The sequence below is a fragment of the Lolium perenne genome, chromosome 4, assembly GCF_019359855.2.
Source record: "Lolium perenne isolate Kyuss_39 chromosome 4, Kyuss_2.0, whole genome shotgun sequence".
Lineage (NCBI taxonomy): Eukaryota > Viridiplantae > Streptophyta > Magnoliopsida > Poales > Poaceae > Lolium > Lolium perenne.
Window position 1 is genome coordinate 151,393,361 of NC_067247.2, and position 25,507 is coordinate 151,418,867.

A 25,507-nucleotide genomic window follows, 5' to 3' on the forward strand; every position below is an offset into this window, starting at 1 on the left:
TACAGTACTTTTGTTTTATATTTGAGTCTTGGAAGTTGTTACTACTGTAGCAACCTCTTCTTATCTTTATTTTATTGCATTGTTGTGCCAAGTAAAGTCTTTGATAGTAAAGATAATACTAGATTTGGATTACTGCGCAGAAACAGATTTCTTGCTGTCACGAATTTGAGTAGTATTCTCTGTAGGTAACTCAGAAAAATCTGCCAATTTACGTGAGTAATCCTTAGATATGTACGCAACTTTCATTAAATTTGAGCATTTTCATCTGAGCAAGTTAAGTGCCCCAGAAAAATTCGTCTTTACAGACTGTTCTGTTTTGACAGATTTTGCCTTTTATTTCGCATTGCCTGTTTTGCTATGTTTGATGGATTTCTTTATTCCATTAACTTTCAGTAGCTTTGTGCAATGTCCAGAAGTGTTAAGAATGATTATGTCACCTCTGAATATGTGAATTTTTGATTATGCACTAACCCTCTAATGAGTTTGTTTTGAGTTTGGTGTGGAGGAAGTTTTCAAGGATCAAGAGAGGAGGATGATACAATATGATCAAGGAGAGTGAAAACTCTAAGCTTGGGGATGCCCCCGTGGTTCATCCCTGCATATTTCAAGAAGACTCAAGCATCTAAGCTTGGGGATGCCCAAGGCATCCCCTTCTTCATCGACAACTTATCAGGTCACCTCTAGTGAAACTATATTTTTATTCCGTCACATCTTATGTGCTTTACTTGGAGCGTCTTTATGTTCTTGTTTTTTTGTTTTGTTTGAATAAAATCGGATCCTAGCATTCATTGTGTGGGAGAGAGACGCGCTCCGCTGTTGCATATGAACACATATGTTCTTAGCTTTATTCTTAATGTTTATGGCGAAGGTTGAAACTGCTTCGTTAATTGTTATATGGTTGGAAACAGAAAATGTTACATGTGGTAATTGGTATAATGTCTTGAATAATTTGATACTTGGCAATTGTTGTGCTCATATAGATCATGTTTAAGCTCTTGCATCATGTACTTTGCACCTATTAATGAAGAAATCCTGTAGATCTTGTTGACATTTGGTTTGCATGATTGGTCTCTCTAAAGTCTAGATATTTTCTGGTGAGGGTTTGAACAACAAGGAAGACAGTGTAGAGTCTTATAATGCTTGCAATATGTTCTTATGTAAGTTTTGCTGTACCGGTTCATACTTGTGTTTGCTTCAAACAACCTTGCTAGCCAAAGCCTTGTATTGAGAGGGATTACTTCTCGTGCATCCAAAATCCTTGAGCCAAAAACTATGCCATTTGTGTCCACCATACCTACCTACTACATGGTATTTTCTACCATTCCAAGTAAATACTTCGTGTGCTACCTTTAAACAATTCAAAAGTTATTACCTCTTATTTGTGTCAATGTTTTATAGCTCATGAGGAAGTATGTGGTGTTTTATCTTTCAATCTTGTTGGGCAACTTTCACCAATGGACTAGTGGCTTCATCCGCTTATCCAATAATTTTGCAAAAAGATCTGGCAATGGGGTTCCCAGCCCCAATTAATTAACCTTCATAATTTTACAAATAGACACTCCTCCATGGTATGTGATTGTTGGAAGGCACCCGAGGATTCGGTTAGCCATGGCTTGAGAAAGCAAAGGTGGGGAGGAGTGTCATCTCTAAATAAAACTAAAATAAATAGACACTCCTTCATGGTATGTGATTGTTGGAAGGCACCCGAGGATTCGGTTAGCCATGGCTTGTGAAAGCAAAGGTTGGAAGGAGTGTCACCCAAAAATAAAAATTTCATGGGAGCCGCTCTTTGAAAGTCTGTCTGGCAAGGGGGTTAGAGTGCCCACTACCATTCATTGACAACAACAAACACCTCTCAAAACTTTACTTTTATGCTCTCTATATGATTTCAAAACTTGAAAAGCTCTAGCACATGATTTTATCCCTACTTCCCTCTACGAGGGGCTATTCTTCTACTTTTATGTTGAGTCAGTTTACCTATTTCTTTCTATCTTAGAAGCAAACACTTGTGTTAACTGTGCATTGATTCTTACATACTTGCTTATTTGCATTCATCATATTACTTTGTGTTGACAATTATCCATGAGATAAACATGTTGAAGTTGAAAGCAACCGCTGAAACTTATATCTTCCTTTGTGTTGTGTCAACACCCGGATTTTTAAGTCCGAATGCCTATTATGTCATACATCGCAATCCCAGGAATATTGTTGTTGCGAGGCATAATAGTTAAGTATCACAGTCATCATTCATTACAAACCATAAGTCTTACAAATTTGGAATCACATGATCCATATTACACGAATAGTTGATCTATTGATCAACGAACATACACAAGTTCATAGTTCAACATAGCGGAAGCGTAAGATACACGGACTCTCTAGTCCACAGGCCAACGCTTGACGTTGGAAGGCGCTTAGTTGTCGTAGGTGTCCTGCTGGTCGTCTCCTTGTTCATCTTCATACTCTGGCCATTTGAATAGCCAGGGACAAAGCCGTGAGTACGTCGAGTACTCGCAAACTAATACTAAAGTAAGTGCTAGACATTCTAGTATGGTTTGCTAAGCTCTAGTTTATTTGCATAAAGCTATTTTTAGTTCACAAATAATGGAGAAAACTTATTCAAGTGCTAACTAACTCAAGTGGGAACATTAGTGTCATTCCCACCCTTCAAGTGGTGATTTCAATTCAATTCACCACAAGTCCTTTCACCATCATCTTTCAACATCATTTTCAAAGATATGACATCGGAAACTGTATGGCCTTTCCAACCGTCCGTAACCGTGGACGCGGCTATTCGAATAGGTTTACACTCTGCAGAGGTTGCACACTTGTGCCACAACATTTGATTTCATCCATCGGGATTACCCCGAATCATCGTAACACAGTACGCGGATCATCAACCATAACCTTTCACTTACAAATCCTAGTATGAGCACCTCTCCCCATGAGCTTGGCCTCCCAGTGAAGACCAACTGTCAACCTGGGAACTGCACAGGGCTTGGCCGTACAATTCACCTCAACTTCACATCATCTCTCAACAACGGAGGCAGCCTCAAGCGTAACCCCTATGACGTGTGTTCAGAGGGAACCCATACTAAGATGCATAAACTTCCAGTTAAGCCCTACCCATAATCAGGTATTGTGGGGGTACTTAATAATTGGAAAGGTATCGCATTCAAACCAACATCATTGTTTATCAAAAATCACCATCTTCTCTTGTTCATATTCACCTCCAAAAATCATTCAATGGAATGCATCATCATTCCAAGGTTTCAAATTCAGTTGAAATTCACATTGTTCCCATCTAGAGTAGTCAAGTTTTATTTCATTAGCACTAGCTCTAAATCATGAGGGGTGCTACCTTGCTTTGCTTTAGAAGAGACTAACTCACTACTCTAGTAACCAACTTGTACTTTGACCAAAGTTAACTATAAAAGTAACTCATTTAGAAAGCAAGTAAGAACTTGTAATGTAAAAATTGGGGTAGGCTTATGTAAGAAAAGGTAAGAATCATGGTGCCTTGCCCCAAAGGGGCTTTGCACTTTGCAAGAATATTAGCTTGCCTTGGTAGTTCTCAAACTGTTCCTCCTCCTCCTCTTGGTAGCAACCTTCTTCTTCGGCGTACTCTCCGGTGCTACCGTCTAAATTTGAATACGAGTATAATTACTCACTAATTCAATGGCTATTCCATACATCACATATAAACACACAAACTATTCTATGCACACAAATAATCTACTTAGGGTGCATGGGTTGTGTTGTTTGAATAGAATTCACTTCTTTGTTTTTAATATGTAAATGATAGTTTCCATAGGGTTCTTGAGAAATAATTTCCTCTCATTGAAATCTTCTTAAGATTTAATTTCTCAAACAATCATATATGAACTCATATTGACCTAAGTCAAATGTTCATCATCATCATTTGGGAAAATGATTTAAATGAGGTAGATCACCTCATATCATTTAATATCACTACATATGGTTTAAATCTCAAGTAATTCATATAAGAGAGTTTGGACCAGAGGTACAAACATCCCATGAATTCATGTGAGACAAGTTTAAATGAAGTATAAGACTCCACATAATTTACTTTAATAGTTTTGGACAATATCAACTAGTTAAACTAGCCATATCATTCATTAATTAAACTATGGCATGATCATGCAAAGTGACCACACCATTTTATTGCATAAACAATTAGTGTAAGTCAAATGTGGGCTATTAGAGTTGGAATTAACTTAATATCTGTTTTGGTTGATTTTTAAAAATTATTTGAATAGGGAAAAGTCCCTGCCTTGTTATTTTTATCACATTAATTCTACAAAGAATCTGGTCATGGGACCAGTGGCATGTTGTAGATAATTTCTCTAGCTTTCCAACAATATAGAGTTCATCAAATTTGGTTTAGCCAATTTAAATCTATTGAATTTCAAAGTGGCAGCAGTATTGAAATTCATTTGTAATTATTTAAACGGGATTTGAATTAACAGGCCGGCGGGAAAACTAATCGGGCTGAAAGATTTAAAAATGGCCCAAACCAACCCAGTCCAGCCCAACCACGGTCCACAGACGCGCGGCGCGCTGACAGGGTGGGGTCCGCGCGTCAGTGACTCACTAAACCCGAATCGGTATGGGCGAGTGTGGTGCGTTGGATTAGATCGAGATCTAACGGCCGTGGTTCATCGTCCCGCCGGCGAGAGAGGAGTTCACCGGCGGCTCAGGTAGGGGGTCGGAGGGCTTACGGTGGCTCCAGCTAGGGTTGGCAATATGCTCGGTGAAGTGGTGGACGACGGCGAAGCGGCTGGTAGCAGTGGCGGAGCTTGAGGTGGTCTGGTTCGCCGTCGATTTCTGCAGGGCTTCCGCGGCGGCGATCTTGCGATTGGCCCTTCTCCGGCGTGAATCAGATGAACGGTGAGGTGGTTGAGTGGCTGTGAGAGGTGGGGAGTCTGGTGGTGTGCTTGGATCAGCAAGGGGAGCTCTCCTTTTATAGCGTTGCTTGAGTGCTGCAGGGCAGGGTGGCGGTCGACCATGGCGCGGCGCTTCCGGTGGCTGGTCGAGCTAGGCGAGGGTGTAGCAGTGTTCTACGTGTCCAGACGAGGCGAATGGCGGCGACAGCTTGGTCGGGGAGGGCCTGGTTGTGTCGCATTGCTTCCAGGTCTGTCGCGCCCGCGGCGGAGCAGGGTTTCCTTCTCCGGCGGCGGTGGGCGCGGGTCGTGGTCTGGCGGGTGTCTGGCGGCGTCCAGGTGTCGTGGTGATGCTCAAGGCGTCGAGAGCGGGTCCAGGGCGAGAGCGAGGTGGCGGCGCGGCGCGTGTACTGAGCGCGTCCATGGCGTGCATGCGCGACGCGAGCGGCGTCCAGGGCGTGTGCTGGGCGCGCGATCTCCGGCCATTGTCGTCGTTCTCGTCGACCATGGCGGTGCTAGGGAGTGCTAGGCGACGCGGTGGCGTGCTGTGGCGAAGCGGCCAGGGCAGGGATGCAAGGGGAGAGAGGGGAGGTCGTCGGGCTCGGCGACATGGCCGGCATGGCCATGCCCTAGCTGCTCTCCTCCTCTCCTTAGCATTACTATGCATCATTTAGGGTTTGAGGGGACCAGGGGACACAATGGTGTAGGTTAGGGTAGTTTAGGTGGAGTAGAATCACTATTTGCAATAGTTGCAAATAGTGCCCGATTTTGTAAATTGCAAAAATATCCAAATTTGAAAATATTCAAATGGTGAATCTATTTGAAATGTAAGTGTTTAGATAAGTTGTATTTGACCAGAGAGGATTTGAGGTGGTGGTGGAAATTTAGAATTTAAGAATTGGCAAAAAAAATGGCTAAGTGGAGAATGTTGCATATGTTAAAAAGTTGTGACTTTGGATGAGCATTGCTCATGATCAAAGATGATTTTGGCATGGTGATCTTTACCAAAGTTTTTCACCTTGATGTTGACTTTGAAATGGTGCAAAGAGTTAGCAAGAGTTGGTTTGGGAAATTGAATGGCAAGGGCTCAAAGTAGTGATCAGACTATAATTGTCACTTTTGACCATTATCATATGTGAGTTAGATTTGTGTTTGAATTTCATTTGAATTGTGATTCTTTGATTCCAAAAGTTGTAATAAGTGTTTAATAACATTATTCAACTAATGGTGAAGACCAAATAGGTCTAGGGTCAGAATTTATAAAAATGCCATAGGGCATATGTGAGGGTTTTTAGGGTTTTTCATTTAATGGATTTTCCTCCTCTTTGATTTATTTGGTTGGTGATCTTAATATGATCACATTAGGGTTTTAGGGCATCTCAAATACAAGTAAGAACAATCATCATGGCATATCACTCAAATGCACAAGTCCTATGCATGGTTCTATATGCAAATTAAAAAGTTTTTGTTGGTTTGAAATTTTGCTTTCTGGAATTCTCTAACTTTCTTTTTATTGAAATTTGGGGTGTTACAAACCCTTCCCCCTTACAAAAGATCTCGTCCCGAGATCGAAAAGAAAGTTAGGTACTAAAGAGATCTGGGTACTCCTTCTTCATGAAGTCTTCGCGTTCCCATGTGGCTTCATCCTCGGTATGATTGCTCCATTGGATCTTTAGAAACTTGATGCTTCGGGTGCGGGTGGTGCGGTAAGCTTCTTCCAGGATGCGAACCGGCACTTCGCGGTACGTCAAATCCTTGTTGATATCCACCGATCGGTGATCGATGTTCTTGAACACTTCGGTCTTCTCCGGGACTTCAAGGCACTTCCGGAGGAGTGAGATGTGAAACACGTCGTGCACAGCCGACATTTCTTCAGGCAACTCCAGTTGATAAGATACTTCACCTCGGCGGCTGAGGACTTTGAAAGGTCCGACATAGCGGGGTGCAAGCTTTCCTTTCAGTTGGAATCTCTGCATTCCTTTCAAGGGGGATACCTTGAGATAGACGAAGTCTCCAATCTCGAAGGTCATCTCCCTACGTCTCTTGTCGACGTAGCTCTTCTGTCTGGATTGCGCCATCTTGAGGTACTCGCGGATCTTGTGTACTTTCTCTTCGGCTTCACGAAGAACATCTGGGCCAAAAACTTGGCTCTCTCCGACTTTTGACCAGTTCAGGGGGGTACGGCATTTCCTTCCGTACAAGGCTTCAAAGGGGGCCATCTGTAGGCTGGCTTGATAGCTATTGTTGTAAGAGAATTCTGCGTAAGGTAGGCAGTCTTCCCACTTGGATCCGTATTCCAGTACGCATGCTCTAAGCATGTCTTCCAGTATCTGGTTTACTCTCTCAGTCTGTCCGTCGGTCTGAGGGTGATAGGCGGTGCTGAAATTCAGACGGGTGCCTAGTCCTTCATGCACCTTCTGCCAGAATCTCGAGGTGAACTGTGATCCTCTATCTGACACTATCGATTTCGGGGTTCCGTGCAGGGCGACTATTCTGGAGATGTATAGTTCAGCTAACTTTGGGCCTTGATAAGTGGTTTTGACGGCGATGAAATGGGCGACTTTGGTCAATCTATCGACAACTACCCATATTGAATCATTGCCTTTGCTGGATTTGGGCAGTCCGGTGATAAAGTCCATTCCTACGGAGTCCCATTTCCATTCTGGAATCTGGAGTGGCTGTAACAGTCCGGCGGGTCGTTGATGTTCTGCCTTGACTCTCTGACAGATGTCACATTTGGCGATATAGCTACCGATCTCTCTCTTCATTCCGTGCCACCAAAATTGTTCCTTCAGATCTTGGTACATCTTGGTACCTCCGGGGTGGATTGAATAAAGGGTGTCATGGGCTTCTTGCAGGATGACTTGTTTCAAGTCACAGTCCGATGGTACGCAGAGACGTTCTTTGTACCAAAGAACTCCGGCTTCGTCTACGGTGAATCCGGGGGCTTTTCCTGCGGCTATCTGCTTCTTGATTCCGTCGATGCTAGCGTTGTCTTTCTGGGCCTCCTTGATCTGGCTAACCAAGGTGGGTTGCAGTTCTATGCTGGCTAGGAATCCTTCACTAACAAGTTCAAGTCTGAACTGTTCAAACTCCTGATGCAAGCTGGGCTGTTCGGTTGCGAGCATGGAGTTCAACTGGCACGGCAGTCGACTCAAAGCATCTGCTACCACATTGGCCTTGCTGGGGTGGTAGTGAATCTCCATGTCGTAATCCTTGATCAATTCGATCCATCGGCGTTGTCTCATGTTTAGTTCTTTCTGGGTGAAGATATATTTGAGGCTTTTGTGGTCGGAGTAGATCTCGCATCGATTACCCATGAGGTAATGACGCCAAACTTTCAAGGCTAAGACCACGGCTGCAAGCTCGAGGTCATGGGTTGGGTAGTTCTGTTCATGTTGCTTTAGCTGTCTTGAAAGGTAGGATACAACCTTGCCTTCTTGCATAAGCACGCATCCAAGTCCAGTCTTGGAGGCGTCGCAATACACGTCAAAGGGCTTTGCGATATCTGGCATGATCAGGATTGGGGCTGTTGTCAGTCTACTCTTGAGCTGTTGAAAGCTCTCTTCGCATTTGTCGGTCCACTCAAACTTTCTGTCCTTTTTCAGCAATTGGGTCATTGGTCGAGCGATGCTCGAAAAACCTTCTACAAATCTGCGGTAATATCCGGCTAATCCAAGAAAAGCGCGGACCTCGGTTTGTGTGGTTGGGGCTTGCCATTCCATAATAGTTTTGATTTTGGCGGGATCTACGGCAATTCCTCCTGCAGACAAGATGTGTCCCAGGAATCCAACTTCTTCCAACCAAAACTCGCACTTGCTAAACTTGGCATACAACTTGTGCTGTCTAAGGGTTTCTAGGACAATCTCCAAATGTTGTTCATGTTCCTCTTCGGACTTGGAGTAGACGAGAATGTCGTCGATGAACACAACGACAAACTTGTCCAAAAAGTTCATGAAGATCTTATTCATGAGATTCATGAAATAAGCGGGGGCATTGGTCAGTCCAAACGACATGACGTTGTACTGTTACAACCCATATCTGGTGGTAAAGGCAGTTTTTGGAATGTCGGTGGCTCGGATCTTCAGTTGGTGGTATCCAGTTCTAAGATCTATCTTGGAGAAAACTCTAGATCCGGTGAGTTGATCGAACAAGTCTTCTATCTTGGGTAGGGGGTATTTGTTTTTGATGGTGACATCGTTAAGCTTACGATAATCCGTACATAAACGATTTGCACCATCCTTCTTGTCCACAAACAAGACGGGTGATCTCCAGGGGGATGCACTTGGTCTAATCAGACCTTTGGCCAACATATCATCTATTTGCTTCTTCAGCTCCACAAGCTCGGTTACGTTCATGCTGTAGGCTCTCTGGGCTATGGGTCCAGTTCCTGGGATTAACTCGATGATAAACTCGATATCCCTATCCGGGGGCATACCGGGTAGATCATCCGGAAACACATCAGGGTAGCGACAAACGACCCTGATTTCATCCAGAGTTGGCTTGGATACACTTTGGTTGCAGGTAAATTTTCTGGGTAGTTTTTCAGAGACGTGCTCAACTACGATACCGGTGCTGCTAGTCATGGTTATGGCTTTCTTGGCACAGTCTATCAATCCATTGTGTTTTGACATCCAGTCCATTCCTAGGACAACTTCCAAACCTTTGGTTCCAAGTATGATTAGATTGGCATAGAAATCTACATCATGGATTTTGATTGGTACATTTTTGCAAAATTTTCTGGCTTTGGTGGTTGATCCGGGGATTTGAACTATCATAACATGCTTCAAGCTGAGGGGTTGGATTTTACTTGTTGATGCAAAGTCTTCGGTGACAAAAGAATGAGATGCTCCGGAATCAAACAACACTCTGGCAGGGATGTGGTTGACAGAAAACATACCCAGTACAACATCTGGTGCTTCATGGGCTTCTTCGGCGTTCATGTGGTAGAGGCGGCCGTTGCGGTTATTGGGGTTGTTGGGGGCGAACTTCTTGCCGGTGGAGACACGGCGTTGCTGCTGAGCAGGTGCAGCGGTGTTGCCGGCGAGCTTGGTAGGACGCTTGGGACACTCGTTGGAGTAGTGCCCCACTACACCACACTCATAACAAGTGATGGTGGTCTTGTCCTGCTTGTTCGCAACGGGCACGGCATTGCTTCCGGTTCTGGGAGCGGTGTTGGTGTTGTTGTTGTTGTTAGGGGCTCGGGGTGGAGCGCGGTTGTAGTTGTTGTTGTTGTTGTAGTAGTAGTTGTTGTAGCCTCCTGGCTTGGAGTTTCCTCCACTCCGGTTCTGATAACCGGGGCGCAAGTTCTGCATCTGTGGCTTGTTGTTTCTCGGAGTGAAACCTCCGCTTGAGCTAGGGCGAAACTTCTGGGGGTGGCTTGATCCACTTTGATTCGCCATGCGGCGCTTGCGGTTCTCATTGGCTTGGTTTAACTTGCCCTCCATCTGGATGGCGGAGTCGACAAGGGCTTCAAGGTCGGCGAAGGGGATGTTGACGAGGACAGTCTGCATCTCATCATGCAGTCCGTTCAGGAATCTCTCCTTCCTCTTCTCAACGGTGTCGGTCTCATCAGGGGCATACCTCGACAGTGTGAGAAACTTGTCGCGGTATTCAACCACCGTCATGCGACCTTGTTTCAGTTCACGGAACTCATCCCTCATCTTCTTGATAAGACCCGGGGGTACATGGTACTTGCTGAACTTGAGTTTGAAATCCTCCCAAGTCATGAATTGGCCTCCGTTCATGGCACGGGTGCTTGTCCACCAAGCGCGGGCTGGTCCAGCGAGATAGTGAGTGGCGAACAAGACTTTCTCGTTGGCTTCCACTCCGGCTACCTCCAGATTGTTCTCCATAGTCTGGAGCCAATCGTCGGCGTCGAGGGGTTCCTCCGTCTTGCTAAACACCGGGGGATTGGTGTTTTGGAAGTTCTTGAGTTTGGATCCGGGGTGGTCATGATTTCCATGGCCCTGGTTGGCGATGTTCTGCAAGGCGATGAGGTTGGCTTGGCGTTCGGCTCTTTCGGTTTCCCGGTCGGCAAGCATGGTTTGCAGCAGTTGCAACATCGCGTCGTTGGTGCAATTTGGAGGGGCCATCTGAAGATATAGAAGATCATGAGATAAGAGGGAACATTCTATGGTTCATTTTGGTTAAGTTTGAAAAACATTTGAAAACTTGTAATCTTTTCATGACAAACATAACATTCATTCCTTCATTCATTCAACACATAGTACAAGCTAACACACATACTCCAATGGTTTTAAGAACCATTCTCATGCTACGATACAAGGGACGGGATACAACTCACACCTACTATAAGTGAGACTAGTGCAACTACTCCTCATCCTCGACATCGATCGGGACGTAGTCGTCGGGTCCCGCCTCCAGGAACTCGTAGTCCTCCTCCTCGGTGTTCTCGTCCTCCTCAAAGTCGTTGTCGTCGCTCAGGAAGGCGTCCCCTCCCTGAATGTCGATGCCTCCATCATCATCCTCCAGCTGACGAATCTGATCCTCCTGGGCCTTGACAGTGGCCTCAAGTGACGCGATCCTGGCGCGAAGGCGACGAACCGTAGCGTCCTTCTTGGCACGCTGCTGGCGAAGGCTCTTGCGGTCGTTGTTGAGTAGCTTGATCGCCTCACCCTGCTCGGTGATGTGAGCATGGGTCTAGTTCGCGTAAGCGCGAGTGGCATCGAGGTCCCTCTGAGTCTGGTAGAGCATGAAGTCCAGGTGCTCAGCATGGTGCCTCAACTCCGGGTGCGGCTGCAGCTCCATGGGCACTCCCGCAGCATCACGCCTCACAAGGTGGGCGTAGCGAGAGGCAAGGATGCGCACCACATTCTGTCCACAGAGGCGCACAAGTGCCTCCTGAAGGCCACGTGCGAGTCCGTCGAGCCAGTTGCTCTCGCGGAAGGAGAAGAGGATCCTCTCCGAGGTGGGAGGCTCCATCTTGCCCCTCAAGTCGGCAGTGATCACCCACTGCAACTCTCCTCCGGGCGTGTCGTCCAGCTGAACCCCATGAAACTCGGGGTGTGGGCGCCCAAGGAAGTCAGAGACGGCATTGAGGTCGTGCTCGAAGATCAAGCTCCCTCCGTTCCCAAGCTGGTAAAACTTGGTGTTGATGGGTTCATTCGGCTCCATCTGAAAGAGAATTGGATGAGTAAGTTAGAGAGTGCAAAGTGTGGCAAAATTTTAAGTTGCTTCAAATAAGATAGAACATGATTCATCAAATTTTGGCAAAGTCTCAAGACAAGAGTGTAGTAAATTTTCACAAATATTTTCTTTCATTTGATTTCAAAGTTAAGTTTTTCAGAACGCCCATTCTAACTAAGGTCTTCTAAGGTCAAACAATGGCTCTGATACCAACTTGTCAACACCCGGATTTTTAAGTCCGAATGCCTATTATGTCATACATCGCAATCCCAGGAATATTGTTGTTGCGAGGCATAATAGTTAAGTATCACAGTCATCATTCATTACAAACCATAAGTCTTACAAATTTGGAATCACATGATCCATATTACACGAATAGTTGATCTATTGATCAACAAACATACACAAGTTCATAGTTCAACATAGCGGAAGCGTAAGATACACGGACTCTCTAGTCCACAGGCCAACGCTTGACGTCGGAAGGCGCTTAGTTGTCGTAGGCGTCCTGCTGGTCGTCTCCTTGTTCATCTTCATACTCTGGCCATTTGAACAGCCAGGGACAAAGCCGTGAGTACGTCGAGTACTCGCAAACTAATACTAAAGTAAGTGCTAGACATTCTAGTATGGTTTGCTAAGCTCTAGTTTATTTGCATAAAGCTATTTTTAGTTCACAAATAATGGAGAAAACTTATTCAAGTGCTAACTAACTCAAGTGGGAACATTAGTGTCATTCCCACCCTTCAAGTGGTGATTTCAATTCAATTCACCACAAGTCCTTTCACCATCATCTTTCAACATCATTTTCAAACATATGACATCGGAAACTGTATGGCCTTTCCAACCGTCCGTAACCGTGGACGCGGCTATTCGAATAGGTTTACACTCTGCAGAGGTTGCACACTTGTGCCACAACATTTGATTTCATCCGTCGGGATTACCCCGAATCATCGTAACACAGTACGCGGATCATCAACCATAACCTTTCACTTACAAATCCTAGTATGAGCACCTCTCCCCATGAGCTTGGCCTCCCAGTGAAGACCAACTGTCAACCTGGGAACTGCACAGGGCTTGGCCGTACAATTCACCTCAACTTCACATCATCTCTCAACAACGGAGGCAGCCTCAAGCGTAACCCCTATGACGTGTGTTCAGAGGGAACCCATACTAAGATGCATAAACTTCCAGTTAAGCCCTACCCATAATCAGGTATTGTGGGGGTACTTAATAATTGGAAAGGTATCGCATTCAAACCAACATCATTGTTTATCAAAAATCACCATCTTCTCTTGTTCATATTCACCTCCAAAAATCATTCAATGGAATGCATCATCATTCCAAGGTTTCAAATTCATTTGAAATTCACATTGTTCCCATCTAGAGTAGTCAAGTTTTATTTCATTAGCACTAGCTCTAAATCATGAGGGGTGCTACCTTGCTTTGCTTTAGAAGAGACTAACTCACTACTCTAGTAACCAACTTGTACTTTGACCAAAGTTAACTATAAAAGTAACTCATTTAGAAAACAAGTAAGAACTTGTAATGTAAAAACTTGGGGTAGGCTTATGTAAGAAAAGGTAAGAATCATGGTGCCTTGCCCCAAAGGGGCTTTGCACTTTGCAAGAATATTAGCTTGCCTTGGTAGTTCTCAAACTGTTCCTCCTCCTCCTCTTGGTAGCAACCTTCTTCTTCGGCGTACTCTCCGGTGCTACCGTCTAAATTTGAATACGAGTATAATTACTCACTAATTCAATGGCTATTCCGTACATCACATATAAACACACAAACTATTCTATGCACACAAATAATCTACTTAGGGTGCATGGGTTGTGTTGTTTGAATAGAATTCACTTCTTTGTTTTTAATATGTAAATGATAGTTTCCATAGGGTTCTTGAGAAATAATTTCCTCTCATTGAAATCTTCTTAAGATTTAATTTCTCAAACAATCATATATGAACTCATATTGACCTAAGTCAAATGTTCATCATCATCATTTGGGAAAATGATTTAAATGAGGTAGATCACCTCATATCATTTAATATCACTGCATATGGTTTAAATCTCAAGTAATTCATATAAGAGAGTTTGTACCAGAGGTACAAACATCCCATGAATTCATGTGAGACAAGTTTAAATGAAGTATAAGACTCCACATAATTTACTTTAATAGTTTTGGACAATATCAACTAGTTAAACTAGCCATATCAGTCATTAATTAAACTATGGCATGATCATGCAAAGTGACCACACCATTTTATTGCATAAACAATTAGTGTAAGTCAAATGTGGGCTATTAGAGTTGGAATTAACTTAATATCTGTTTTGGTTGATTTTTAAAAATTATTTGAATAGGGAAAAGTCCCTGCCTTGTTATTTTTATCACATTAATTCTACAAAGAATCTGGTCATGGGACCAGTGGCATGTTGTAGATAATTTCTCTAGCTTTCCAACAATATAGAGTTCATCAAATTTGGTTTAGCCAATTTAAATCTATTGAATTTCAAAGTGGCAGCAGTATTGAAATTCATTTGTAATTATTTAAACGGGATTTGAATTAACAGGCCGGCGGGAAAACTAATCGGGCTAAAAGATTTAAAAACGGCCCAAACCAACCCAGTCCAGCCCAAGCACGGTCCACAGACGCGCGGCGCGCTGACAGGGTGGGGTCCGCGCGTCAGTGACTCACTAAACCCGAATCGGTATGGGCGAGTGTGGTGCGTTGGATTAGATCGAGATCTAACGGCCGTGGTTCATCGTCCCGCCGGCGAGAGAGGAGTTCACCGGCGGCTCAGGTAGGGGGTCGGAGGGCTTACGGTGGCTCCAGCTAGGGTTGGCAATATGCTCGGTGAAGTGGTGGACGACGGCGAAGCGGCTGGTAGCAGTGGCGGAGCTCGAGGTGGTCTGGTTCGCCGTCGATTTCTGCAGGGCTTCCGCGGCGGCGATCTTGCGATTGGCCCTTCTCCGGCGTGAATCAGATGAACGGTGAGGTGGTTGAGTGGCTGTGAGAGGTGGGGAGTCTGGTGGTGTGCTTGGATCAGCAAGGGGAGCTCTCCTTTTATAGCGTTGCTTGAGTGCTGCGGGGCAGGGTGGCGGTCGACCATGGCGGGGCGCTTCCGGTGGCTGGTCGAGCTAGGCGAGGGTGTAGCTGTGTTCTACGTGTCCAGACGAGGCGAATGGCGGCGACAGCTTGGTCGGGGAGGGCCTGGTAGTGTCGCATTGCTTCCAGGTCTGTCGCGCCCGCGGCGGAGCAGGGTTTCCTTCTCCGGCGGCGGTGGGCGCGGGTCGTGGTCTGGCGGGTGTCTGGCGGCGTCCAGGTGTCGTGGTGATGCTCAAGGCGTCGAGAGCGGGTCCAGGGCGAGAGCGAGGTGGCGGCACGGCTCGTGTACTGAGCGCGTCCATGGCGTGCATGCGCGACGCGAGCGGCGTCCAGGGCGTGTGCTGGGCGCGTGATCTCCGGCCGTTGTCGTCGTTCTCGTCGACCATGGCGGTGCTAGGGAGTGCTAGGTGACGCGGTGGCGTGCTGTGGCGAAGCGGCCAGGGCAGGGATGCAAGGGGAGAGAGGGGAGGTCGTCGGGCTCGGCGACATGGCCGGCATGGCCATGCCCTAGCTGCTCTCTTCCTCTCCTTAGCATTACTATGCATCATTTAGGGGTTGAGGGGACCAGGGGACACAATGGTGTAGGTTAGGGTAGTTTAGGTGGAGTAGAATCACTATTTGCAATAGTTGCAAATAGTGCCCGATTTTGTAAATTGCAAAAATATCCAAATTTGAAAATATTCAAATGGTGAATCTATTTGAAATGTAAGTGTTTAGATAAGTTGTATTTGACCAGAGAGGATTTGAGGTGGTGGTGGAAATTTAGAATTTAAGAATTGGCAAAAAAATGGCTAAGTGGAGAATGTTGCATATGTTAAAAAGTTGTGACTTTGGATGAGCATTGCTCATGATCAAAGATAATTTTGGCATGGTGATCTTTACCAAAGTTGTTCACCTTGATGTTGACTTTGAAATGGTGCAAAGAGTTAGCAAGAGTTGGTTTGGGAAAATTGAATGGCAAGGGCTCAAAGTAGTGATCAGACTATAATTGTCACTTTTGACCATTATCATATGTGAGTTAGATTTGTGTTTGAATTTCATTTGAATTGTGATTCTTTGATTCCAAAAGTTGTAATAAGTGTTTAATAACATTATTCAACTAATGGTGAAGACCAAATAGGTCTAGGGTCAGAATTTATAAAAATGCCATAGGGCATATGTGAGGGTTTTTAGGGTTTTTCATTTAATGGATTTTCCTCCTCTTTGATTTATTTGGTTGGTGATCTTAATATGATCACATTAGGGTTTTAGGGCATCTCAAATACAAGTAAGAACAATCATCATGGCATATCACTCAAATGCACAAGTCCTATGCATGGTACTATATGCAAATTAAAAAGTTTTTGTTGGTTTGAAATTTTGCTTTCTGGAATTCTCTAACTTTCTTTTTATTGAAATTTGGGGTGTTACATGTTGCTTCAAAACTTTCTACTAAGAATCTATTGCTTTATGAGTTAACTCTTATGCAAGTCTTATTGATGCTTATCTTGAGAGTACTATTCATGAAAAGTCTTTGTTATATGGTTCAGTTGTTTATTCATTGTCTTTACCATTGCTTCGAATCACTTCATTCATTACATATGCTTTACAATAGTATTGATCAAGATTATGATAGCATGTCACTTCAGAAATTATCTTTGTTATCGTTTACCTACTCGAGGACGAGTAGGAACTAAGCTTGGGGATGCTTGATACGTCTCAAACGTATCTATAATTTATTATGTTCCATGCTACTTTTATGATGATACTCACATGTTTTATACACACTTTATGTCATTTTATGTATTTTCCGGCACTAACCTATTGACAAGATGCCGAAGAGCCAGTTGCTGTTTTCTGCTGTTTTTGGTTTCAGAAATCCTACAAAGGAAATATTCTCGGAATTGGACGAAATCAACGCCTAGGGTCTTATTTTTCCACGAAGCTTCCAGAAGACCGAAAGGGATACGAAGTGGGGCGACGAGGCGCCGCCACAATAGGGCCGCACGACCAAGAGTGGGGCCGCGCCGCCTTGGCGTGTGGGGCCCTCGTGCCGCCCCTAAACCTACCCTTCCGCCTACTTAAAGCCTTCGTCGTGAATACCCCAGTACCGAGAGCCACGATACGGAAAACCTTCCAGAGATGCCGCCGCCGCCAATCCCATCTCGGGGGATTTAGGAGATCGCCTCCGGCACCCTGCCGGAGAGGGGAATCATCTCCCGGAGGACTCTTCATCGCCATGATCGCCTCCGGATTGATGTGTGAGTAGTTCACCCCTGGACTATGGGTCCATAGCAGTAGCTAGATGGTCGTCTTCTCCTCATTGTGCTATCATTGTTCGATCTTGTGAGCTGCCTATCATGATCAAGATCATCTATTTGTAATGCTACATGTTGTGTTTGTTGGGATCTGATGAATATGGAATACTATGTTATGTTGATTATCAATCTATCATATATGTGTTGTTTATGATCTTGCATGCTCTCCGTTGCTAGTAGAGGCTCTGTCCAAGTTGATACTTGTAACTCCAAGAGGGAGTATTTATGCTCGATAGTGGGTTCATGCCTCCATTTAATCTGGGACAGTGACAGAAAGTTCTAAGGTTGTGGATGTGCTGTTGCCACTAGGGATAAAACATCAATGCTTTGTCTAAGGATATTTGTGTTGATTACATTACGCACCATACTTAATGCAATTGTCTGTTGTTTGCAACTTAATACTGGAAGGGGTGCGGATGCTAACCCGAAGGTGGACTTTTTAGGCATAGATGCATGCTGGATAGCGGTCTATGTACTTTGTCGTAATGCCCAATTGAATTTCACACTACTCATCACGATATGTATGTGCATTGTTATGCCCTCTTTATTTGTCAATTGCCCAACTGTAATTTGTTCAGCCAACATGCTATTTCTTATTGTAGAGACACCACTAGTGAACTGTGGACCCCGGTCCATTCTTTTATATCTGAATACAATCTACTGCAAACATTATTCTTTACTGTTCTTCGCATACAAACATCATTTTCCACACCATACATTTAATCCTTTGTTACATCAAGCCAGTGAGATTGACAACCTTACTGTTAAGTTGGGGCAAAGTATTTGGATTGTGTTGTGCAGGTTCCACGTTGGTGCCGGAGTCCCTGGTGTTGCGCCACACTACACTCCGTCACCAACAACCTTCACGTGCTCCTTGACTCCTACTGGTTCGATAACCTTGGTTTCTTACTGAGGGAAAACTTGCTGTTGTACGCATCAAACCTTCCTCTTGGGGTTCCCAATGGGCGTGTGCTTGACGCGTCATCAGAACACTGGCTTTCCTAGACTTATTAGGATGCAAAACAATATTAGAAGCATCTTCACAGAAAATAATATGACCATCTTCTACATTTTCAGTCACAAGATCTTTAAATATTGCAATAGCAGGTTCAACCTTTATTTGCTCTTCAGGTTCTATAGGTTTCTTTGCACTTTTATTAACCGCACTAGTTATAACAGAATACTCCTTCATTTTAGCAGGGAAAGGAGTTTTTTCAATATAAGCTTCAGGAAGAATATGATCAGCAGTTTTAATCTCAACACATTTACCTATAGGTGAATCAGTTTTATCTTTATAAGGTTCATGATACTTATTAAAATTCTTCCTAGGCAATTCAAAATGAGAGGCAAAAGCTTTATAAAAATTTGCAACAACTTGAGAGTCAAGACCATAAGTAGCACTCATATTACGAAATTTATCAGTATCCATAAAAATTTCAATGCATTTATAATCATAATTTATAGCTGACTTTCTATCTTTGTCATTCTCCCATCCTTCAGTATTCTCCTTAATCCGATCAAGAAGGTACCTTTTAAACTCTTCTTTGTTGCGTGTAAATGATCCAGAACAAGTAGTATCCAGCAAGGTTTTATCTTGAAAAGAAAGTCTTGCATAGAAATTATCAATGATGATATTACCAGGAAGCTCATGAATGGGGCATTTGAGCATTAAAGACTTCAATCTCCCCCATGCTTGGGCAATACTCTCTCCATCATGAGGCCAGAAATTATATATGCGGTTTCGGTCTTTGTGAATTTCACTTGGAGGATAGAATTTAGAATAAAATAGAGGCGCAATATCCTTCCAATCAAGAGAATCCCCATTCTTCAGCAATTTATACCAATGCGCTGCTTTACCAGACAACGATATAGAGAATAGTTTCTTCCTAACTTCATCCATAGCAATACCTGCACACTTGAATAAACCGCATAATTCATGTAAAAACAGTAAATGATCTCCACGATGGACAGTTCCATCCCCTTCATAGCGGTTATCCACAACACGTTCAATAATTTTCATAGGTATTTTGTATGGAACCTCTTTCTCACCTGGCGCCTCATCCACTACCTTTGCAGTAGTAGTAGATTTTCCAAATAGAAATTCAAGAGAAGATCTCTCCGTAATGAATTATAGCAGCATGCAGAAATAAAATCAGCACGTACAGTAAAGGTTTCCCTTACCAATTCCACTTACCAATAGCGCTTCACTCCCCGGCAACGGCACCAGAAAATAGTCTTGATGACCCACAAGTATAGGGGGTGTATCGTAGTACTTTCGATAAATAAGAGTGTCGAACCCAACGAGGAGTAGAAGGTGTTGACAAGTAGTTTCGATGAAGGATTCACTGTAAATGCTCACAGACAAGTATTCAGGGGGTTTTGATATAGCAGATAAATAAAGTACAAGTAAGTAAAATGCGAGTAATAATTGCAGCGAGTGGCCCAATCCTTTTTAGCACAAAGGACAAGCCGGTTTGTTTACTTATGATGACCAAACGTTCTTGAGGACATACGGGAATTTAGTCTAGTGCTTTCGCTTCATATAGTTGATTAATCTTCATTGTTTTGATAAGTGTTGTGTGGGTGAACCTATGCTAATGCACCGCCCTTCCTAGGACTAATACATACTTGTGATTATACCCCTTGCAAGCATCCGCAAATACAAGAAAGTGATTAATATAAATCTAACCACAGCCTTAAACTCTGAGATCCTGCTATCCCTCCTGCATCGATATACCAACGGGGGTTCAGGTTGCTGTCACTCCGGCAACCCCACAATTAGCAAACGAATACAAGATGTATTCCCCTAGGCCCATAAAGGTGAAGTATCATGTAGTCAACGTTCACATGACACCACTAGAAGAATAACACCACAACTTAAATATCAAACCATTGAATATTACTCAACATAGTTCACTACTAACATTTAGACTTCACCCATGTCCTCAAGAAGTAAACGAACTACTCACGAGACATCATATGGAACATAATAAGAGGTGATATGATGGTGAATAACAATCTGAACATAAACCTTGGTTCAATGGTTTCACTCAATAGCATCAATAACAAGAAGCAATCAATACCGGGAGAGTTCCCCCTATGAAACAATCAAGATTCAACCCTAGATGTTACAGCGGTGACGAGGTGCAGCGGTGGAGATGACAGTGACGGTGGTGGAGATGATGGTGATGATGATCCCAATGAAGTCCAGCTCGATGGCGGTGACGATGGCGTCGATTTCCCCCTCCGGGAGGGAATTTCCCCGGCGGATTTCAACCTGCCGGAGAGCTCTTTTCTCTCTGGTGTTTTCCGCCCCGCAGAGGCGGCTGTGTCTCCTCGCGATTATTCCCAGCACTTTAGGTTTTCGGGTAGATGAAGTACGCGAAAGAGAGGAGGCCGAAGGGGGCTATGAGCCCCCTCCCCACAAGGCGGCGCAGCCAGGGTAGGTCCTGCGTCGGCCTATGGGGGGCCCATGGTAGCCCTCCTCGGCTCCTCCTTTTGGCTGGCTCATTCTTCTGGAAAAATAAGATCTTCGGTGTAATTTCCGTCAATTGTTGATCTCCATAAATATTGCATTCTAACGGTGCTTTTTCCCGCAGAATCCTGACTCCGGTGAATGATTCTCCAATAATCATGAAACATGCAAAATAGGTGAAATAACATAAGTATCATCTCTAAATATGAATATATCAATGAATAACAGTAAATTATGATATAAAATAGTGATGCAAAATGGACGTATCAAGGACACACGGGAATTTAGTCTAGTGCTTTCGCTTCATATAGTTGATTAATCTTCATTGTTTTGATAAGTGTTGTGTGGGTGAACCTATGCTAATGCACCGCCCTTCCTAGGACTAATACATACTTGTGATTATACCCCTTGCAAGCATCCGCAAATACAAGAAAGTAATTAAGATAAATCTAACCACAGCCTTAAACTCTGAGATCCTGCTATCCCTCCTGCATCGATATACCAACGGGGGTTCAGGTTGCTGTCACTCCGGCAACCCCACAATTAGCAAACGAATACAAGATGTATTCCCCTAGGCCCATAAAGGTGAAGTACCATGTAGTCGACGTTCACATGACACCACTAGAAGAATAACACCACAACTTAAATATCAAACCATTGAATATTACTCAACATAGTTCACTACTAACATTTAGACTTCACCCATGTCCTCAAGAAGTAAACGAACTACTCACGAGACATCATATGGAACATAATCAGAGGTGATATGATGGTGAATAACAATCTGAACATAAACCTTGGTTCAATGGTTTCACTCAATAGCATCAATAACAAGAAGTAATCAATACCGGGAGAGTTCCCCCTATGAAACAATCAAGATTCAACCCTAGATGTTACAGTGGTGATGAGGTGCAGCGGTGGAGATGACGGTGACGGTGGTGGAGATGATGGTGATGATGATCCCAATGAAGTCCAGCTCGATGGCGGTGATGATGGCGTCGATTTCCCCCTCCGGGAGGGAATTTCCCCGGCGGATTTCAGCCTGCCGGAGAGCTCTTTTCTCTCTGGTGTTTTCCGCCCCGCAGAGGCGGCTGTGTCTCCTCGCGATTATTCCCAGCACTTTAGGTTTTCGGGTAGATGAAGTACGCGAAAGAGAGGAGGCCGAAGGGGGCTGTGGGCCCCCTCCCCACAAGGCAGCGCAGCCAGGGCAGGGCCCGCGCCGGCCTATGGGGGGCCCATGGCGGCCCTCCTCGGCTCCTCCTTTTGGCTGGCTCATTCTTCTGGAAAAATAAGATCTTCGGTGTAATTTCCGTCAATTGTTGATCTCCATAAATATTGCATTCTGACGGTGCTTTTTCCCGCAGAATCCTGACTCCGGTGAATGATTCTCCAATAATCACGAAACATGCAAAATAGGTGAAATAACATAAGTATCATCTCTAAATATGAATATATCAATGAATAACAGTAAATTATGATATAAAATAGTGATGCAAAATGGACGTATCAAGGACACACGGGAATTTAGTCTAGTGCTTTCGCTTCATATAGTTGATTAATCTTCATTGTTTTGATAAGTGTTGTGTGGGTGAACCTATGCTAATGCACCGCCCTTCCTAGGACTAATACATACTTGTGATTATACCCCTTGCAAGCATCCGCAAATACAAGAAAGTAATTAAGATAAATCTAACCACAGCCTTAAACTCTGAGATCCTGCTATCCCTCCTGCATCGATATACCAACGGGGTTCAAAGTTCTTTGTCACTCCGGCAACCCCACAATTAGCAAACGAATACAAGATGTATTCCCCTAGGCCAATAAAGGTGAAGTATCATGTAGTCGATGTTCACATGACACCACTAGAAGAATAACACCACAACTTAAATATCAAACCATTAAATATTACTCAACATAGTTCACTACTAACATTTAGACTTTACCCATGTCCTCAAGAACTAAACGAACTACTCAAAAGACATCATATGGAACATGATCAGAGGTGATATGATGATGAATAACAATCTGAACGTAAACCTTGGTTCAATGGGTTCACTCAATAGCATCAATAACAAAGAGTAATCAACACCTGGAGAGTTTCCCCTATGAAATAATCGAGATTCAACCCTAGATGTTACAGCGGAGTCGAGGTGCAGCGGTGGAGATGATGGTGACGGTGGTGGAGATGATGGTGATGATGATCCCAATGAAGTCCAGCTCGATGACGGTGACGATGGCGACGATTTCCCCCTCCGGGAGGGAATTTCCCCGGCGGATTTCAGCCTGCCGGAGAGCTCTTTTCTCTCTGGTGTTTTCCGCCCCGCAGAGGCGGCTATGTCTATTCGCGATGATCCCCCAGTACCTTAGGTTTTCGGGTAGATGAAGTACGCGAAAGAGAGACGGCCGAGGGGGCCTATGGGCCCCCTCCCCACAAGGCAGCGCAGCCAGGGTGGAGCCCGCGCTGGCCTATGGGGGGCCCATGGCGGCCCTCCTCGGCCCCTCCTTTTGGCTGGCTCCCTCTTCTGGAGAAATAAGACTTTCGGTGTATTTTCCGTCAATTTTTGATCTTCAGAAATATTGCATCCTGACGGTGCTTTTTCCAGCAGAATCCTGACTCCGGTGAGTAATTCTCCAGTGATCGTGAAACATGCAAAATAGGTGAAATAACATAAGTATCATCTCTAAATATGAAATATATCAATGAATACCAGTAAATTATGATATAAAATAGTGATGCAAAATGGACGTATCACACCGCAGTTTCTTTCAGTTCCAGAGCTTCGTGAGCTTGTCGAAGAGCGGTTTTTTAGCGTTCGGAGGATTTGCGAGATTGGTCCATGATATTGATGGCTTGTTTTTTCATGGCTTGAAGTTGTTGTCGAAGTTCAATTAGCTCTTGCTGAAGTGAGTCAACACCCGAAGAATCGTCCAAGGAAATGTTGCCAGGTATCCTTTTAGAGTGAGATGCTGCAGGAGAAGCAGAGGACGGTCGATCGGCCTCGGAATAGTTATCAAATACGAACTGGAAGAAAGAAATGTTGACAATCAATCATTCAGCAAGGATCACCCTTTTTCATTAATAGTTGATATATTTACATGATTGAGGCCCCTTACAAAAGATGATTCTAACGGGCCGATAAAGATAGTCGCGAATCACAAAGACAACGACAGCTACAAAAGGAAAAAGAAAAAACAAAGGGGTAGGTTGGTCTACTTGACCTCTGGTTTGGCACTGCTAGCAGACGCAGCAGGCTTGTGCCCCATGAAGGCAAGGATCTTCTTCAAGTGAGGCTTTGTAGCCTTCACTAAAGTCTTCCATTTTTTCTTGTTCATTCCCTTGGGATCTCCAACCTTCATCCAGTCGACATCTTGGCGGCTGTCGGCAACCAGGGCAATGGTTGCCTCGACTCCAACCTTCATGTTTTCCTGCCGGTAAGCCAAGACAGGATCTTCTTCGCCTCGAAAGCGGTGCACAAGCTCAGAGAAATTCTTGGGCTGTGTCTGCTTAGGAAAGAAGTGAGGGAACAATCGCTTAAACGCAGCACGCGATTCGGAAATATTAGTGCGCGCAAGGTTGCCGTGCAACTCGAGGATGGAAAGAGTGTCGAGAAGACGATCCTCGGCTCCTTCGTGTAAGGTAAAATCCTCACCCATCCTTCCTGCTGGAGCAAAAGTGGAAGTTCATCAATATTCGGAGATGCAAGTAAAGATAAAACGAAGGCAGGCGAAGGCTTTCTAGCGAGCTTTTTCGCTTTGCTCGAGCTTAAGAGCGAGCTCTTCAGCGCATTTTTCGGCTCGATCGAGGTTCTCTGAAAAGAAGGTCCAAAGGCAGAAATCAGTTTAGATACAAAATAAGTTTGCCGAGAAAAAACGGAGCACGCAGAACAAAGTGGGCATTACCTCTCAGATCTTCGGCGGCGTCGCGAAACCCAATAAATTGGGTCCCAAATTTGATGAGGTGCTTCATCAAAGGCTATAAAGAGCGTCAGGAAAAAGTTTAGAAGAGGAAAAACTCGACAAATGATCAAAAAATAGACCGGCAAAGCAAAATAGTAAATCAAGAAGAAAAGGAAGACTTACATCGTCCAAAGAGGGAATTGAGAACTCCCTGATACGTCTCCAACGTATCGATAATTTCTTATGTTCCATGCCACATTATTGATGATATCTACATGTTCTATGCATACTTTATGTCATATTTATGCATTTTCCGGCACTAACCTATTAACGAGATGCCGCAGAGCCAGTTGATGTTTTCTGCTGTTTTTGGTTTCAGAAATCCTAGTAAGGAAATATTCTCGGAATTGGACGAAATCAACGCCCAGGGGCCTATTTTACCACGAAGCTTCCAGAAGTCCGAGGGAGAGACGAAGTGGGGCCACGGGGCGCCGCCACACTAGGGCGGCGCGGCCCAGGGGGGGCCCGCGCAGCCCTAGCGTGTGGGGCCCCCGTCAGCCCTCCGACTCCGCCCTTCCGCCTACTTAAGGTCTTCGTCGCGAAACCCCCAGTACCGAGAGCCACGATACGGAAAACCTTCCAGAGACGCCGCCGCCGCCAATCCCATCTCGGGGGATTCAGGAGA